General features: G+C 47.1%; 1 protein-coding gene, 1 long non-coding RNA gene and 1 other non-coding gene across 3 annotated transcripts in view; 1 reads left to right on the forward strand and 2 right to left on the reverse strand.

The window, feature by feature from the left end:
- The window catches only part of ADAM12 (ADAM metallopeptidase domain 12), a 382,360-nt gene that overhangs the window by 55,354 nt on the left and 308,949 nt on the right, over window positions 1–18,057 (forward strand). The window lies entirely within an intron of this gene.
- On the reverse strand, window positions 395–466 carry TRNAC-GCA (transfer RNA cysteine (anticodon GCA)). The gene has a single exon. It is a non-coding gene; the product is annotated as a tRNA-Cys (tRNA).
- On the reverse strand, window positions 5,586–17,678 carry LOC145523361 (uncharacterized). The gene is made up of 3 exons (XR_014066505.1): window positions 17,425–17,678; window positions 8,540–9,268; window positions 5,586–6,313 (listed from the first exon to the last, which is right to left on the reverse strand). It is a non-coding gene; the product is annotated as an uncharacterized LOC145523361 (long non-coding RNA).

Here is an 18,057-nt window from a genome sequence, read left to right on the forward strand (position 1 = left end):
CCACTTTGGTGGCCGCTATGTCTTATCTTAACAACTCCCCCCGTGCGCCATTCTGTTCCATGGTTCACATGGCCAGCCTTGTAGAGAATGAGTTTCCTCTTCTCTAAGGGAACATTCTGGTCATTATAGGAGTTGCTGCAGGCCAGCCTGTGGTGCCCGAGCTTGACTGAGTAAGCTCGATGCTTAGCCTTCTGACTTATGGAATGAAGTTTCCTTTAGCTTACAAGCCAGCTGACAGTGCTTCCTCTTAGGAATGTGAAAGTGGAAGTGAAGTCGCTCAGTCGTGTCCAGCTCTTTGTGACCCCGTGGACTGTAGCCTACCAGGCTCCTCTGTCGATGAAATTTTCCAGGCAAGAGTACTGGAGTGGGTTGCCATATCCTTCTTCAGGGGATCTTCCCAACCCAGGAATTGAACCTGGGTCTCCCGCATTGCAGGCAGGTGCTTTACCATCTGAGCCACCAGGGAAGCCCCTTTAGGAATGTAATTTTTAGTAAAATACCTACTGTGAAACTCCTCAAAAGAAATGTATACTAGGGCTTCCTTAGTGGCTCAGTGGTAAAGAATCCACCTACCAATGCAGGGGACACAGGTTCAACCCCTGGTCTGGGAAGATTCTACCTGGTGTAGGACAGCTAAGCCTGTGCGCTGAGCCAGTGAGCCAGGGCCCCAGAATCCACGAACTGCAAGGTGAGCCCACACACCTAGAGCCTGTGCTCCACAACGAGAGAAGCCACTGCAGTGAGAAGCCTGTGCACCACAGCCAGAGTAGGCCCTTGCACAGCAATGAAGACCCAGTGCAGCCGTAAATGTGAAACATATACATATATACATACAGTGGCTCTAAAGTCGGAACTTTTGTTTCTAGACCATATGGTCTCCTGGGCTGGTTTATCCTCCACCTTCCTCTACCCTCGTCCCTCTCTCTCTCTCTTTTTTTAATCTGGCTGTACCATTTGGGATCTTAGTTCCCCAACCAGGAATTGAACCCCTGCCCTCACCACATTGGGAGCACTGAGTCCTAACCACTGGACCGTCAGGAAAGTCTCACCCCCATCTCTTAACTCCCATTGGCCCTCCCTGCAGCCCCACCCCTTGCCTGACAGTCCCCAGGAGCTGTGTCCGGCACACAGGGAGGCTGCTGTTCCAGCCCCGCATGACCTACCCAGCCAAGACTGTGCCCACCTTATGGGTGAGACGTTAGCAGGGTACAAACGGGCACCCTTTTATCTTTGGGAACTCAGCTGTTTTTTAGACTTGATAGCATACGGAGTGGAAAGTCCAAAAGCTTTGAAAAGTACAGAGACGGCTTCAGACCTCTGCAGAGCCTCTGCCTTGCTGTGTGATGTTGGACCAGTGGCCAGCCCTTGCTGAGTCTGTCTCGCCATTCTTAAAGGAGGTTATGATGGTGACCTCGCTGCCTGACAGCGGCCTCGTTGTGCTCCGTAGAGCTCAGCCACTCTCCTTTCCCTTCATTCCTGCTAGCCTTTCTGCTTACACTGGGGCAGGGCTCCTCACCCTCAGCCCCGTTGCCACTGCGGCTGGTTGTGCATTAGTTCCCTGTTGCATGTGTAGGGGAAAGTGGCCGTTGCTGTGTGTTATAGGACATTCAGGAGCTTCTCTGGTCTTTACCCACAAGACGTCAGTAGCTCCCTCCTTTCCCAGCCAAGTCAACTCAAGATGGCTGGGGCATGGGGGAGGGGTACATAATTATGGCCCCTGCCCTTGGGGACAGCTGAGAAGGGTGAGGATACAGTTACTGAGAACCTTCACTTTGGATGGAGCCAGACCAAAAATTAGCAAACTTTTTTTTTGATAGTTGTTCAGGTCAGTTAAGTTCAGTTGATCAGTCGTGTCCAACTCTTTGCGACCCCCTGAACCGCAGCACGCCAGGCCTCCCTGTCCATCACCAACTCCCAAAGTCTACCCAAACCCATGTCCATTGAGTCGGTGATGCCATCCAACCATCTCATCCTCTGTCACCCCCTTCTCCTCCTGCCCCCAATCCTTCCCAGCATCAGGATCTTCTCCAATGAGTCAACTCTTCACATGAGGTGGCCAAAGTATTGGAATTTCAGCTTCAACATCAGTCCTTTCAATGAACACCCAGGACTGATCTCCTTTAGGATGGACTGGTTGGATCTCCTTGCAGTCCAAGGGACTCTCAAGAGTCTTATCCATCACCACAGTTCAAAAGCATCAATTCTTCGGCACTCAGCTTTCCTTATAGTCCAACTCTCACATCCGTACATGACTATTGGAAAAACCATAGCCTTGACTAGACGGAGCTTTGTTGACAAAGTAATGTCTCTGCTTTTTAATATGCTGTCTGGGTTGGTCATAACTTTTCTTCCAAGGAGTAAGCGTTTTTTAATTTCATGGCTGCAATCACCATCTGAAGTGATTCTGGAGCCCAGAAAAATAAAGTCAGCCACTGTTTCCACTGTTTTCCCCTCTATTTGCCATGAAGTGTGATGGGACCAGATGCCATGATCTTAGTTTTCTGAATGTTGAGCTTTAAGCCAACATTTTCACTCTCTTCTTTCACTTTCATCAAGAGGCTCTTTAGTTCTTCTTCACTTTCTGCCATAAGGGTGGTGTCATCTGCATATCTGAGGTTATTGATATTTCTCCTGGCTATCTTGATTCCAGCTTGTGCTTCCTCCAGCCCAGCGTTTCTCATGATGTACTCTGCATATAAGTTAAATAAGCAAGGTGACAATATGCAGCCTTGACGTACTCCTTGTCCTATTTGGAACCAGTCTGTTGTTCCTTGTCCAGTTCTAACTGTTGCTTCCTGACCTGCATACAGGTTTCTCAAGAGGTAGGTCAGGTGGTCTGGTTGATAGTTGTAATATTTAATTATTATTTTTTAAAGTTAGGGTAGAGTTGCTTTACAATGTGTTAGTTTCTGCTGTTCAACAAAGTGAATCAGCTACATGTGTACAGATCTCCCCTCCCTCTTGGGTCCCTGTTTTAATGAAGAGTAACTATTCAGCTGTGTGGGTCCCACCATATCCGTCACAGATAACGCGACTTGACTTCTACAGCTTAAAGGGTAGGAGCAGCCATGGATATTAAGTGAACCAGTGTTTGCGGTTGTGTTCCAATAAAACTTATTTGTGGACATTCCCTGGTGGCTTGGCAGTAAAGAATCCACCAAGTGCAAAGAGACACAGAAGACGCAGGTTTGATCCCTGGGTCAGGAAGATCCCCTGGAGGAGGGCATGGCAACCCACTCCAGTGTTCTTGCCTGGAGAACCCTATGGACAGTGGAGCCTGGTGGGCTACAGTCCATGGGGTCACAAAGAGTCGGACACTACCAAAGTGACTTAGCACGTAGCACTCACGCACGTGGACACTGTAATTTGAATTTTATAATGTTCACGTGTCATGAAATATTCTTCTCTTATTCATATTTTTTAGCCATTAAGAAATGTGAAACCGTTCTTAGCTCACAGGCAGTGGGCTGGATGTGGTCCTCAGACTGTAGTTGGTGACCCCTGGGCTAGACGTACCCCAGATACCATCACATCAAGCGCCCCCCCGTGCACTTTGTAGGCGAAGAAGCAGGGACTCACCGTAAGAACACGAAGGGACAGGGCTGACAGCTAGACTCTGACGTCTAGTCTTCCCATGGCGCTCGGCTGCCTCCCAGAAAGCCTTTAGCTTTCTTTCCCTGTGCACTGTCTGGACTGGTTCATAAATCTGGACTCCACAGGCGAAGTCTCGGCTGAGAGGGACGCTGTGGGGAGATCTGGCCAGCGCTTCCCCCAGCCGTCAGCCCTGCCCTCCAGGGAGCCCTGGCTTCCTTCATCCACCAGTGAGGGCTCCATCCCTGTTCCCCGAGGCCTTTCCTGCTCACCCTTCCTCTTTGGTCAGCAAGCAAAGAGGAGCAGGCAAGCCAGCATACTGTGCTCCATTCCACTGTGTCCCTCCTGTTGGATTCTCGCCATGAGTCAAGGAGGGCTCTGGGCTTCATCTCCACCGTGCTCTCCACAAACTTATTTATTTCTCATGACCTCTTAGCAAGGCCTTACTAGCATTTCCCAAAAAGTTGTCTATTGAATCAGGTCTCTCTACAGTTTCTGCAACTTTTTTTTTTCCCTCAAACATGTAGTGTCATCAGAGAAAGAGGTCTTCTTAAAAATTATATTTTTAAATAAAGTTGGATAATGCCAGGAGATAGGGTGGTTTGTTTAAACAGACAGAGGTTATTATATATGTATATATTTATAATCCTTGGTTAAGACTCTCCGTGTTTGACTGATGGTGTTGGGCATGCATATTTGAAATTAAGAAAAAAAAGGAGTGGGATGAATTCTGTTTTCAGTTTTTCATCCATTCATCCAAGGATGTGTGAGTACCTGCTGTGTCCCAGGTTCAAGGTCAAGTTCCCATGACACAAGCATGGATGAGACTGTGTCCTGCCCATAAGGAGCCCAGAGTTTAGTGAAATAAGGTTGTAATAAATTTAAATAAGTATTTAATAAGAGATATGTAGTTTTTAAAGAAAGCAATTTTAGAATAGCTGTATTTTTTCAGGAAGTAGCTGGATGCTTATTTTTAAAATTTTTAATTGCAGTAGAATTGATCTACAGGGTTGCATGAGCACCCCATTTCTCACATGCGTTCCTGTAAGCAGAAGGTGTGCATTTGTGAGTGGCATGCACCAGTATTTTACAACCGTAATTTCATTATCGCCTGCCTAAAGAGAAAAATTGAGTAAACTTTAAATTAAATTAAATTTCTCCTTAAAAGGGAAATTAAATTCTAAGGAATATGATTTTGTTGGGGAGTTTTAAGCTTTGGAATGAAATGTACCATGGTAATACCTAAGGATTTTCACCCTCTCCCCGAGTACCAATTATTGCTCCCTGGAGGGCAAATGTCCACCCATTGACAATGCATGATGGACACCTCACACACATGGGCAAAAGGAGATGCATGTCTCCCAGGATTCTGTGTATTTATAGAAATCTGCCCACTGGAGATTTGGGGCAGGTTAGAATAAAAGTTGAATTATGGTTTCCCCAGGGTATATGCCCAGTAGTGAGATTGCTGGCTCATGTGGTTGTTTTAATTTTAGCTTTTCAAGGAACCTCTGTACTGTTCTTCACGGTGGCTGTATCAATGTACATTCCCACTAACAATGTAGGAGGGTTCCCTTTTCTCCACACCCTCTCCAGCATTTACTGTTTGTAGATTTTTTGATAGCCATTCTGACCAGTGTGAGGTGATACCTCGCTGTAGTTTTGATTTGCATTTCTCTAATAATTAGCGATACTGAGCATTTTTTCGCGTGCCCCTTGGGCATCCACGTGTCCTCTGTGTTGTTCAGAAGAAACAAGTGCAATACTGTAAAGCAATTGTACTCAAATAGAAGAAAGAATAAAAGTTGATTTCTCCTTCCTTCAAAGGCTGCTTTTGCTAGATTTTTTAAAATAAATGTTTTATATGAGAACAGTTTTAGATTTACCAAAAAATTGTAAAGATGATACAGAGACCCCGTATACTCACACCAAGTTTCCCCTGTTATTAACATCTTACATTATTAGAGAGCACTCATCACAAACAACATTGATTCGTTATTAACTGAAAAGAAAGTCCATCCTTTGTTCAGGTTTTATTCAGGTATCGCATCACATTTAGTCATCACATATCCTCAGGCTCTGCTTGGCTGTGGCAGTTTCCCCTGCTTTCTGTTTTTGATGATATTGGCAGTGTGCGGAGTGAGTTAAGGCTTTTGTAGAATATCCGTTGACTGGGATTTGTCTATGTGTTTCTCATGATTGAACTGGAGTTGTCTGTTTTGAAGAGAAGTCCATAGAGGTGAAGTACCGCTCCTGTTGCACCGTATGGAGGGCGCCCACTGTCAACAGGCCTTGTCACTGTTGGTGTCAGCCTGGATCAGCTGCCCAAGGTCCTATTTGCCAACTTTCTCCACTACAAAGTTCCCCTTTTTTCCTTCATTTCTATACTGAATTCTTTAGAAGGAGGTCACTGTGCACGTCCACACTTGAGGATGTATGTTCCACCTCCTTGAAGGTTGAAGTAGCTACAGAAGTTATTTTGAAGTTTTCTGCATGTGAGATTTGTCTACTTCCCCTGTTCACTTATACATTCAATTATTTATCAGCTTGGACTCAGGGATATTTTTTGTTCTTAGATGTAATCTAGCACTATTTTATGTTGTTCAAACTGTTCCTGCTTTGGCCAATGAGGATTCTTTCAGTCTGCTCCTGTGTCCCTTTGACATAAGGCACTGGTTTTTCTCATTGCTCCTGTAGTATTATCGCTTCTTGGTTTTCTCAACTGACAAAACAAGGAAGTATATGTATGTGCTTTGCTGGATTAAAAGGAAAAACAAATCTCGAATGCCGGATCACGACTGAGTCACACGTTACAATGTATTTAATTTTTAAAATTGTATAATAGGAAATATAGCAGGAATTTGGCTTTTTAAATGTAGGTATACCTATAAAGGGTTTCCCTTGTGGCTTGGAAGCTAAAGAATCTGCCTGCAATGCAGGAGATCTGCGTTTGATCCCTGGGTCAGGAAGATCCCCTGGAAAAGAGACTGGCTACCCACTTCAGTGTTCTTGTCTGGAGAATTCCATGGAACGAGAAGTCTGGCAGGCAACAGTTCATGGGGTTGCAAAAAGTCAGATGTGACTCAGTGACTGCTGCTGCTGCTAAGTCGCTTCAGTCGTGTCCGACTCTGTGCGACCCCATAGACGGCAGCCCACCAGGCTCCTCTGTCCCTGGGCTTCTCCAGGCAAGAATACTGGAGTGGGTTGCCATTTCCTTCTCCAGCGCATGAAAGGGAAAAGTGAAAGTGAAGTCGCTCAGTCGTGTCCGACTCTTAGTGACCCCATGGACTGTAGCCTACCAGCTTCTCCATCCATGGGATTTTCCAGGCAAGAGTACTGGAGTGGGGTGCCATTGCCTTCTCCGACTCAGTGACTAGCACACACCTATACAGGTTAAGAAAGAAGAATGGCTCTTTTTAGAAACTACATCAATTCAAGCCCAACAAATCAAGCCCAATCATTTATTCTTTTCCCTAAAATGTTATTTTAAAATTTTAACTCTCTAGCATTTGGACCTAACTCTAACTTTTAACACTCTTTGAGTTGATCCATGTCTCAAAGCTGCCTTTCTGCTAATTACTTGAAATTAATTTGGTCTTTTCATAAAAGTCAAAGAAAAAAGGGCTTCCTTGATAACTCAGTTGGTAAAGAATCTGCCTGCAATGCAGGAGACCCCGGTTCTATCCCTGGGTCTGGAAGATATGCTGGAGAAGGGATAGCTACCCACTCCAGTATTCTCGGGCTTCCCTTGTGGCTCAGCTGGTAAAGAATCCACTTGCAATGTGGGAGACCTGGATTTGATCCCTGGGTTGGGAAGATCCCCTGGAGAAGGGAATAGCTACCCACTCCAGTATTCTGGCCTGGAGAATTCCATGGACTGTATAGTCCTTGGGGTCACAAAGAGTCAGACACGGCTGAGCAACTTTCACTTTCACTTTACTTTCTTAAAGTAGCAACAAAAAGATTTTATTTAGCTGGCATAACCATTTTTCTTGGCAGTTGTTACTCAGCAAAGGTACTAAGGGGTCTTCTTTTTGAACCTACTAATTTTCTAAGCATATGATTTAAAGACCTGGTCATAAACTCAGGACAGAGTTGGTGAGACCAGGGCCAGGGTTATGGGTTGTGTGTCTGTTAGGATTCCCGATTGATTCCTGGGGAACTATTAGCCTGGCTCAGTTCCTTGGCCTTCCCCGGCATGTCTTACCCCAGCAGGCATCTCACATAGGACACTGCTAAAGATACGCGGACAGATTCAGAAACCATTATGCACACGCTATTGCCCATCACTGATGGATTAGCAGAGCTGTTGGTTTGGTCAAAAAGTTCATTTGGGTTTTTCTGTTACATTGTATAGAAAAACCCAAATGAACTTTTTGACCAACCCAGTATATTTGTATAGATAGGTGACATATTTTATATACTTTTCCCAAACGTTGGTCACGCATGACCCATATGCAAGATTTTAGCCTAATCAAAGAAGCGGTCACACTGAATAGTTTATATATGCTTCCTGTACATTTTGATTTTTTCCCTCAAACTCAGAAAAAGAATGTAAATGATTAAAGTGATGTTTGTCATTGGGGAAACACATTATGCCATTTGAAAACTGTACCCTAAAATTTCAACAAATTCTCTATTATTTATTAATTTTTTTCATTCAGTAAGTGCTTCAGGAGTGCCCTATACCACTATGCAAATTAAACCCTGCATCAATTTAGGGGCAGAGTCCTTTTGGTCTTTAGATTGGAAGGCAGTGGTCCTGCTTAGGAACCAGGCACCATTCAATGGAGTTCTACCTAAGAGTTCTGAGGGGGAAAATTTTGCCGATTAAAGATGATCTTGCTTTTCTATTGAGTTCGTTCTGTATATTAGTTCGATCAACAAATAGTTATTGTGAATTCATGATATCCTGGGCCCCATGCTAGGTACTAGAGGTATTTTGTACCTTTTAAAGCATGCATGAAAGCTGGAAATTTCATTGCAGAACTACTTTGAAGCTTGCTCAAACAGACTGCTAGGAAATGTCAACCCCTCCTGCAGGACAAACATCAGGAAGAGTTAAGAGCCCACCAGGGGTAGAGGATTTTATCAGAGCTCCTTTGAAATCTAGCCTCTTCTTTTATAGTTCAAAACAAGACCACTGGGGCATATCATCTTTGGCCAAGCCTACTCAGCTTATAGGAATGTGTGTGCCTTGCCAAAAGTTATTGCTGGCTTTAGTGTCTTCAGGAGACGACGTGGGGAAGCCTGAGATCCACAGGAGCCCTGGGCTGGCCTCCTCTGATGTGTCTCTGCCCGTCAGGAGTGCTGACTGCAGACAATCGCCGTCTTTCCGTTTTCATGTCTGGATTGTCTTGGAAGAGTTGAGAATTCCGGTTCTGTAGACCCCCTTGCCTCATGGCCTGAAGGAAGGGGAGAAGGGAGTGTTTTAAGGTTCATCTCCAGAACAGTCTCGGTGGAGTCCCAGAGCGGAGTTTTTCCAGCCTGCTGTTTCGTTGGCAGGTAGCGCGCCTTGTCTGGTTCAGTTTGGACGTGTTTCTGGGAAGGCGGCGGCCATGGGACACGCCTGTCGTGGGCATCGCTCAAACGGGTCTTCCTCTGGGTTCTGAGGCCTAAGACGAGGCTCTCATCCTCCCACCGGAGCCATCAGCCACCCAGACAGGGTTTGAAGGAGCTGTCAGGGCGGAAGGAGCAAAACAGTGTTCTGAGGTCAAGTGCAAAACATTCAGTGCATTTTTGTTGATTCTAACAGACAGGCTCGTGGAGACGTTCTTTTGGCACTGGCAGGCATTACAAGCACGGAGCTGGCAGGTGGGGAAATGAATTGGAGAAGCTTTAAAGATCCTTTCCCATAAACCCGATGCCCAGAAGCCGTGGAAACGTACGTCTCTAGTTAAGTAAATACCCTCAAAGACGACACATATACGTTTTGCAGTGAAACCTTACCAGTTCCAACTGCCCTGTCTTCAGATTCCAAGAATTTCAGCACACACAGAATTGGCCTCTTCTACTCATTAACCTCAGAGGCAACTCCTTTCAAGAAATTCCTACAGCCATGACGGCAAATTAATTTAACTGTTTTATTTGAAGCAGCTGGAACGGCAGCAGCCAGCCTTAGAATTTCCTTGCCTAGATTTTTGGATCAAATGGGAAGAAACATGAATTAAGGGACAGTCTTAGCTTTTTGTACCAACAAAAGTGGCCTATGGAAAACTCCCTGGCTCTGTCGCCTGTTGTATCGGGTTGGCCAAAAATTTCGTTCGGGTTTTTCCGCCCGCTGTTACAGGAAAAGGCCAACGAACTTTTTGGCTAACCTGAAAAGCTCAGAGTGGAGATTTGGCACCAAGCTCTGTATCACCTGGTCGCTGAGTGGCCAGTTGCAGTTTTCCCTGGATATTTTCCCAAACGACTCTTAAGCACTTATTAAATAAGATGTTTCCCAGGTGGCACTGTTAGTAACAAATCTGGCCTCCAATGCAGGAGATGTAAGAGATGTGGGTTCAATCCCTGGGTCGGGAAGATCCTCTAGAGAAGGAAATGACAGCCCACTCCAGTATTCTTGCCTGGGGGATCCCATGGACAGAGGAGCCTGGTGGTCACAGTCCATGGGGTCGCAAAGAGTTGGGCATGATTGAACATGCACAAACCCAGATAAGATACTGTCAAGGCTGGGGTTTGAGGTGAGGAGTTTTCAGATGAAGTGGGGACTTGGACATCCTGCTAAGAAGTTAGAATTCCACTTGGAAGGCAGTGGAAAGCGATGGAAGGTTTGTGAGCCATCAGGGCATTTGGGGCTGCAGTTTCAGAAGAGGTTTGACACAAAGCATCTGTTCTGAGAGCCAAAGAATTAATCCTTTTGAACTGTGGTGTTGGAGAAGACTCTTGAGAGTCCCTTGGACTGCAAGGAGATCCAACCAGTCCATCCTAAAGGAAATCAACCCTGAATATTCATTGGAAGGACTGATGCTGAAGCTGAAGCTCCAATACTTTGGCCACCTGATGCAAAGGGCTGACTCATTGGAAAAGATCGTGATGCTTGGAAAGATTGAAGGCAGGAGGAGAAGGGGATGACAGAGGATGAGATGGTTGGATGGAATCACCAACTCAATGGACATGAGTTTGAGCAAATTCTGGGAGATGGTGAAGGACAGGGAAGCCTGGTGCGCTGCAGTACATGGGGTGTCAAAGAGTCGACACAACTGAGCAACTGAACAACAACAAGAATCTATTTTAGGAGGAACAATGGTGGCAAGGCTGTGGGTAGGTTTTGCTGAAGACAGAAAGTGGTGTCAGGCCTATGAGGCAACCAGAGCAGAGAGGGTGCTGAGGGGCTCTTGTTCTCTGCAGACCCTGTGCAGACTCTGAGCATCGCCTTGGTGAACATCAGCCAGGATGGCAATGTGACCTGTGGGCCTGATTCTCCTGCTGGAGAAGGAGGAAAGACCAAGGGCCTTGCTGTCATGGATCTTTTCCTCCAGAGCCTCATGCTTCTGGCTGAGGCATTTCCACTGCTAGATAAATACAACTGAGCAAAATGGCTTTATTCATACCCCTTGTATCCATCTGGGGCGAGGAAGTGGAATTGACCTTTTTAAGGGATCAAACCAATCAGTCCTAAAGGAAATCAACTCTGAATATTCATTAGAAAGACTGATGCTGAAGCCCTAATACTTTGTCCTGATTCGAAGAGCTGACTCATTGAAAAAGACCCTGAAGTTGGAAAAGATCGAAGGCAAAAAGAGAAGGGGAGGCAGAGGATGAGATGGTTGGATGGCATCACCGACTCAATGGACTCGAGTTTGAGCAAACTCTGGGAGGTGGTGATGGACAGGGAAGCCTGGTGTGCTGCAGTCCACAGGGTCGCAAAGAGTTAGACACGGCTTAGCGACTGAACAACAACACGGGCAAAATAAAACTACCCCCACATCATTTCCCAAATCACTGCACCTACCGTGTGTGCAAACTCAGAGCCCCGCAGTGGTTCGAGGGCAGGGCGATGGGACAGCCCACAGGCTCCCGGGAGGCCACGCTCAGGAGTGTCACCCTAGCAGAGTCTCCTTGGCTCGGGGACTGTCCAGCAGAGTGACAGGCCGTGGAGTGGCACGGACTCCTCCTCCCTGACCCCGCCCTCCCCAGTGCAGAGGCCATCAAGGCTGACTGTTCACAGGATGGCATGGTCGTGAGGAGGAGGACCTCAGGGGGTCAACCCAGCCCAGCTGCTTCCTTGCTTTGTGACCTTTGAGAAGTTACATGACCTCTCTGAGCCTCAAGTGAAAGTGAAAGTCACTCAGTTGTGTCCGACTCTTTGCAACCCCATGGACTGTATAGTCATGGAATTCTCCAGGCTGGAATAGTAGCGTGGGTAGCCTTTCCCTTCTCCAGGGGGTCTTCCCAACCCAGGGATCAAACCCAGGTCTTCCACATTGCAGGCGGATTCTTTACCAGCTGAGCCACAGGGAAGTCCAAGAATACTGGAGTGGGTAGCCTATCCCTTCTCCAGCAGTTCTTCCTGACACAGGAATCGAACTGGGGCCTCCTGCATTGCAGATGGATTCTTTACCAACTGAGCTATCAGGGAAGCCTCTGTTTCCTCATTAAAAACAGGTACCCCAAACAGCACCTATTTCAGAGGAGTCTTACTGCGATTGATAAGATGATGTTTAAGTGTCTAGCACATGCCAGGATTCACTGTGTTTTTTATGATTAGTATTTATTATTATCATTAATACTAACTGTGCCTTCAAGCTGCGTAAAATCCACCAGTGACTCCCCATTTCTTTCAGAATAAGACTCACTCCTTTAACATGGGGCCCACACCCCTACGTGGCCCCTCTGTCTTCCTCACGCTGCGTGTCACCTACAACTTACCTCCAGTCCCCAGAGACTCACGCCCGCCTCTGTGCTCTGCAGTTTTCCTTTTTCTAAACAGTATATATTTGGCTGCGTTGAGTGTTGGTTGCACCATATGCAGAATCTTCACTGTGGCGTGCAGACTCTTAGTTGCCATGTATGGGCTCCAGTTCCCGGACCAGGGATTGAACCTGGGCCCCCTGCACTGGGGCTCGGAGTCTTAGCCACTGGACCGCCAGGGAAGTACCTGCACGGGTTTTCTACACACTCTTTCCTTCTTTGCCAGAAGACTGTCCCTCCTGTCTTTATTTTCCTGAGCTCACCTCAGAGGTTACCTTTTTGGTTGGTGTTACTGAGCAAATGGGCTTCCCTGGTAGCTCAGCTGGTAAAGAGTCTGCCTGTACTGCAGGAGACCCTGGTTTGATTCCTGGGTCAGGAAGATCCCCTGGAGAAGGGGTAGGCTACCCACTCTGGCATTCTTCCCTGGAGAATCCCCGTGGACAGAGAAGCCTGCTGGGCTGCAGTCCATGGGGTCACAAAGATTCGGACACAACTGACTGGCCAAATGTTTGCGTCCCCCTCTCCCATTTTACGCACTGAAGCCTTAACCCCCCCCACCCCCCGTGATGGATATAGGAGCCTTTGGGAGGTAATTAGGGCTAGATGAGATCATGAAGGTGGAGTCCCCATGATGGGATTAGCACCCTTATAAGAAGAGGAAGAGACCAGAGCTTTCTTTCCATCACATGAGGACACAGGAATAAGGCGACCTTCTGTAAGCCAGGAGGGGGATCGTCACCAAGCCCCCCACCATGCTGCTGCTGCTGCTGCTAAGTCGCTTCAGTCGTGTCCAACTCTGTGCGACCCCATAGACGGCAGCCCACCAGGCTCCCCCGTCCCTGGGATTCTCCAGGCAACAACACTGGAGTGGAGTGCCATCTCCTTCTCCAATGCGTGAAAGTGAAAAGTGAAAGTGAAGTCGCTCAGTTGTGTCCGACTCTTAGTGACCCCGTGGACTGCAGCCCACCAGGCTCCTCTGTCCGTGGGATTTCCCAGGCAAGAGCACTGGAGTGGGTGCCATTGCCTTCTCTGCCCCACCATGCTAGCACCCTGATATAGGCTTTCCCAGCTTCCAGAACTGAGAAATGAATGTCTATTATCTAAGACACCCAGTTTATGGCATTTTGTTAGAGCGTCTCACACAGACTAAGAAAATGGTTTTCCTGAACTCCTGACATCCACACTTTTTCTCAACACCTGGTTGGCTGCCAGACCCCCAGTCAGTGCTTCCATCATGGTGCAGGGTATCCACACTTAACAGCTGACTTGCCTATTGGTTTCTCAGGGGAAACTGCGAAACGTCTAAAGGCAGATACTGTGCGCTGCTCATTTCAGTACTCTCAGGGTCCAGCAGTGCTTGACACACAGTAGATCCCCAAAGGCATTTGAGTTCACATTTACATTTACTTTGAGAGCCCTTTGTTTTTCACTTACTTTTCTCTTGATTGTATTCTGGTCTAGTGCTTTTCTGCTTAGGGTTGATGAATGTCACAGGAAATAAGAAATCATTTTCATAAATAGCAATCAAGCCTTTCCCTTAGGCACTTGCTGTAAGTGTTACTATAAACAATGGGCTTTAAAGCAAATCTTTCCCCCTAGAAATATACAGGTCATATCCCTTGATTGGCTCAGGTGCGTCCCCATGGGTAAGTGGAAGGTGGTCCCAAAGTTTGTCCAAAATGAGAATCGGAGCTCGTTAACGGGTGGCCCCATGGAGATGCTGCTCTCCCAGCAGTCAGATGTCGGTCTGCAGCCCTGCGCTCACTCCTGACTCACCCTCCCTGCATTAAAACTCCCTTCCAAGCCCCCACCTCCTGCCATTTCCTGCCCCTATACCACCCTCAGCTGGTTTCTGCTTCGCCTCGCCTGGGCCATCTGGTCTCCTCTCCATCACACGGGCTGCCTTTCCCATGTCCTTGGGACTTCCGTTCACACCCCTTGGTCCAGTTTTGACCCCCTCTCCCCCCACAGCTCCTTGAGAGGCCTCATGGCTGTAACACACGTGCTAAGCTCCTCTATTAGAGGCCATTCAGGACAAAGTCGGTGGTCTCACCTTCCATGCCCAGCTTTTCATCTTGTTCCTGACTTGGTTTCTCCTCTGGGCTTCTATCCAGAAGAGGCCCAGGAAGCCTCCTGTGAACTGACACCTGTTCTGACCTCGGCCTGTGAGTCCCTCCAACCATCTTGTCATGTGAGGGGGGGCCTCTTCTCTGCCTGCAGACCGCCTTCCTGGGGCAGCCTTCTGCTGGTCTCCCTTAAGCAGGCATCTGCTCTGTTGGTTTCTATAATTGTCCTCTGTGTCCTGCACATTACACCTTGCCATTTTTTTTGTGTCTCCTCGCTTAATGTCTTCCTCCCCAACTGGATTTACTGTTCTAAGAGGATGGCGACATATTTATTTTGTCACCACTAATCCACAGAGTTCACTACAGAAGCTTTTGTGATAAATACCAGCGATACTGGGGTGGGTGGGTGGGCAGGTGATAGGTGGTGGGCAGGTGGTGAGGATAATGGATAGGTGGGTGATGTATGGATGAGGGATGGGTGGGTGATGGACAGGTGATGGATGGATGGGGCCATCACTAGGAAGCAGGTGGTGTTAGTGAAGCCTTCATGTTCTCTCCCTCCTTTTATGTGGGCCCTGTGGGCCTCTGGCCATTTACTTATAAGATCTCAAAATGTCCTTTTATATCCAGGGTGGGAGGCTTTGCCCACAGTGAGCATATTTTGAATTTTCTGAACTAGCTTTGTGATAGCCAGCCTCTTAGACCATTCCCGCCCTTCTGACACCCCCTCCCACATCGAGTCAGGGTTGGTCTGTGTCCCAGTAGAGTAAGGCAGAAGTGACAGAATGGGACCTTACACTCTCATCTTGGATTTCTCCTTTGAGAGGAGCCAGCTGCTGAACCACAAAGATACTTGAGCATCCCTCTGGAGAGACCAAGTGGATTGCCAAGTCCTCCAGCCAAGAGGCTGCACCAACCTGCCATCTTGCATCAGACCCTCTGGTACCAGCCAAGCCCTCAGGGGACCCCAGCCCCCACTGACATTGGGCCACACCCAAGAAAGACCCCCAAGATAGAAACTTTCAACTTTAATTCCAAAGTTTTGCCCCACGGAAACTATAAACAAGTTCAATGCTTCATCTGAACCAATACAGTTGACTCTCATGTAAGAAGGAGGCAAGTAAGAAGATGTCGGTTAAAATTAAAGAATAGAAGAAAATACGGTCTGAGAACCACAGATGCTGTTGACCTGTCAATGCTTTTCCACCAACTTTGTGTGTGTGTGTGTGTGTGTGTGTGTGTGTGTGTGTGTCTGTGTGCACGCACACATGGCCTGCAATGAGAGGGCAGCAGTCACAGTTTGTCAGAAACTAAATTGTGCTGATCCCAACAGGGCTCATGGGACCGTTATCTCCTGGGAGAATAAAATCATTTATTACTCAAGTAGGGAGAAGGCTAAAACAATAAACACACTGAGTGTTTCAGGAAGCCAGCCACAGTCTTGGTCTCATGTTTGGCTAGTTTCTTAATTACTAAGAATTCAGAATTAGAACCTAAGAAGAGGTTTCCGCCTATTTATGTTTTCCTGCTCCTCCTCGAAGGGCCCACCACAGGCCTGCCTCCTCCTTGAAGCCTTCCCTGACCACCCACGCTCCACGGACCCCCACGGTCTCTGAGTCCCTTCCCCATGTGGGCAGGACCACCCAGCTGCACACAGCGTTTATTCTTTTGTATTTGTGTGGCGGAAGTAGAGCACCTAAAGTCCGCCGCATACATGCAGAGGTACAGCCGGGTTCTAACACCCGGAGCTGTGATCCTGGGGACAGGAGAGGCTAGGACCCAGCTGTGGGAGTGGTGGGGCCACCTCCTTCTCCAGCTGGTGTTCCTGCTGTGGGATTTTCTCGTCTATTCTTCTTATGGTCTTAACTGTACTGCCAAGGTATTGCCTTGAGCATTCTACTATTTATTCAGCTTATTGTTTTTGGAGAATGGGTTCAGCAGGAATGATTCTTCCCTCCATCCCCCGCAGGTCTCTCTCTCCTCATTCCACCCCTGTAACCCTTCTGAATTCATTCTTCAAACATGGGTGGATGTAGGGGTGCCAGAGAAAACACAGGATGCCCAGGGAGATTCGAATTTCAGACCACTTCTGACAGCAAATCGCTTTTGTATAAAAGTATGTCCTATCCCATATTTGAAGTCCAGATTTAACTAGGTATCATTTATATTTTTTCTTTTTTTCCCTCAATCTCATAACCCTAATTGACTGTCTACCCTCTGCTATGAGACGGTTGGATGGCATCACTGACTCAATGGACATGAGTCTGAGCAAGCTCTGGGAGCTGGTGATGGACAGGGAGGCCTGGCATGCTGCAGTCCTTGGGGTCACAAAGAGTCGGACATGACTGAGCGACTGAACTGAACTGAACCCTCTGCTATGAAAATGAATAAACTATAATCCCGGCCTTCTTGGAGTTTTCAGCCCAGTGGAAGAGATAAACCCCTAAGTTCATCTTTAAAAATAAAAACAAACCAAAAAATTGATTTATTTGCAGCACAGCCCAGATCACTTCAATACAGCATAGGAGTGGAAAGAGCCACAGTGAGAGCTTCATTTAGTCCAAAGCGGGAGGCCATGCCTCCCAGTACAGCAAGCCTGCCTCCCAGCCAGAGTCCCAGCCCAAAGCCCAACTGAACACAAACAGCCAAGTCTAGGATACCTAAGAGAAAACACAGTTCATAAGCTGTCCTAGGGCCACATCCAGCTTTGAGAGGAACAGCCGAGCCCCAAACGCATTGTCCAGTTCAGAGAAAGGTTCCTGGAGGCTTTACCTCGCATTGAACCTCACTGTAGACCTGCGCCCCCAAGAGAAGAAACTTCGTCCTTCTTTCTAGGATCCATGCATCACCTTACCTGGTGGATGCTGCCCCCAAATCTGCTATTCCCTTTGTGGTGAACGGTTTCCTATTTTGGCCCCTTCTTGCTGAACAAATATAATTCAGGTCTTGGTAGTTTTCTTGAACATATTCTACTCTGCATGTTAGCCTCACACCTGAGAAATTTTTAAAGCAATTTTATTAGAGTATAATTGATTTGCAATGTTGTTTTAATTTCAGGTGGGCAGCAAAGTGAATCAGTTATACATATACATATGGACACTCTTTTTTAGATTCTTTATCCTATGAAGGTTGCTCAGTCATGTCTGACTCTTTGTGACCCCATGGGCTCTACATTCCATGGAATTCTCCAGCCCAGAATACTGGAGTGGGTAGCCTTTCTCTTCTCCAGGGAAGCCATTAGAGAGTGTTGAGTAGAGTTTTCTTTCTTTAAAAAAAAAAAATTATTTACTTTAATTTTTTGGCCCTGCTAAGTATTTGATGTGGCCCAGCTTCCAGCTTTTTCCAGTGGTCATGTATGGATGTGAGAGTTGGACTATAAGGAAAGCTGAGTGCCGAGGACTTGATGCTTTTGAACTGTGGTGTTGGAGAAGACTCTTGAGAGTCCCTTGGACTGCAAGGAGATCCAACCAGTCCATCCTAAAGGAGA

The sequence above is a fragment of the Giraffa tippelskirchi genome, chromosome 2, assembly GCF_054371585.1.
Source record: "Giraffa tippelskirchi isolate mGirTip1 chromosome 2, T2T-mGirTip1v1.2.pri, whole genome shotgun sequence".
NCBI classification, from domain to species: Eukaryota; Metazoa; Chordata; class Mammalia; order Artiodactyla; family Giraffidae; genus Giraffa; species Giraffa tippelskirchi.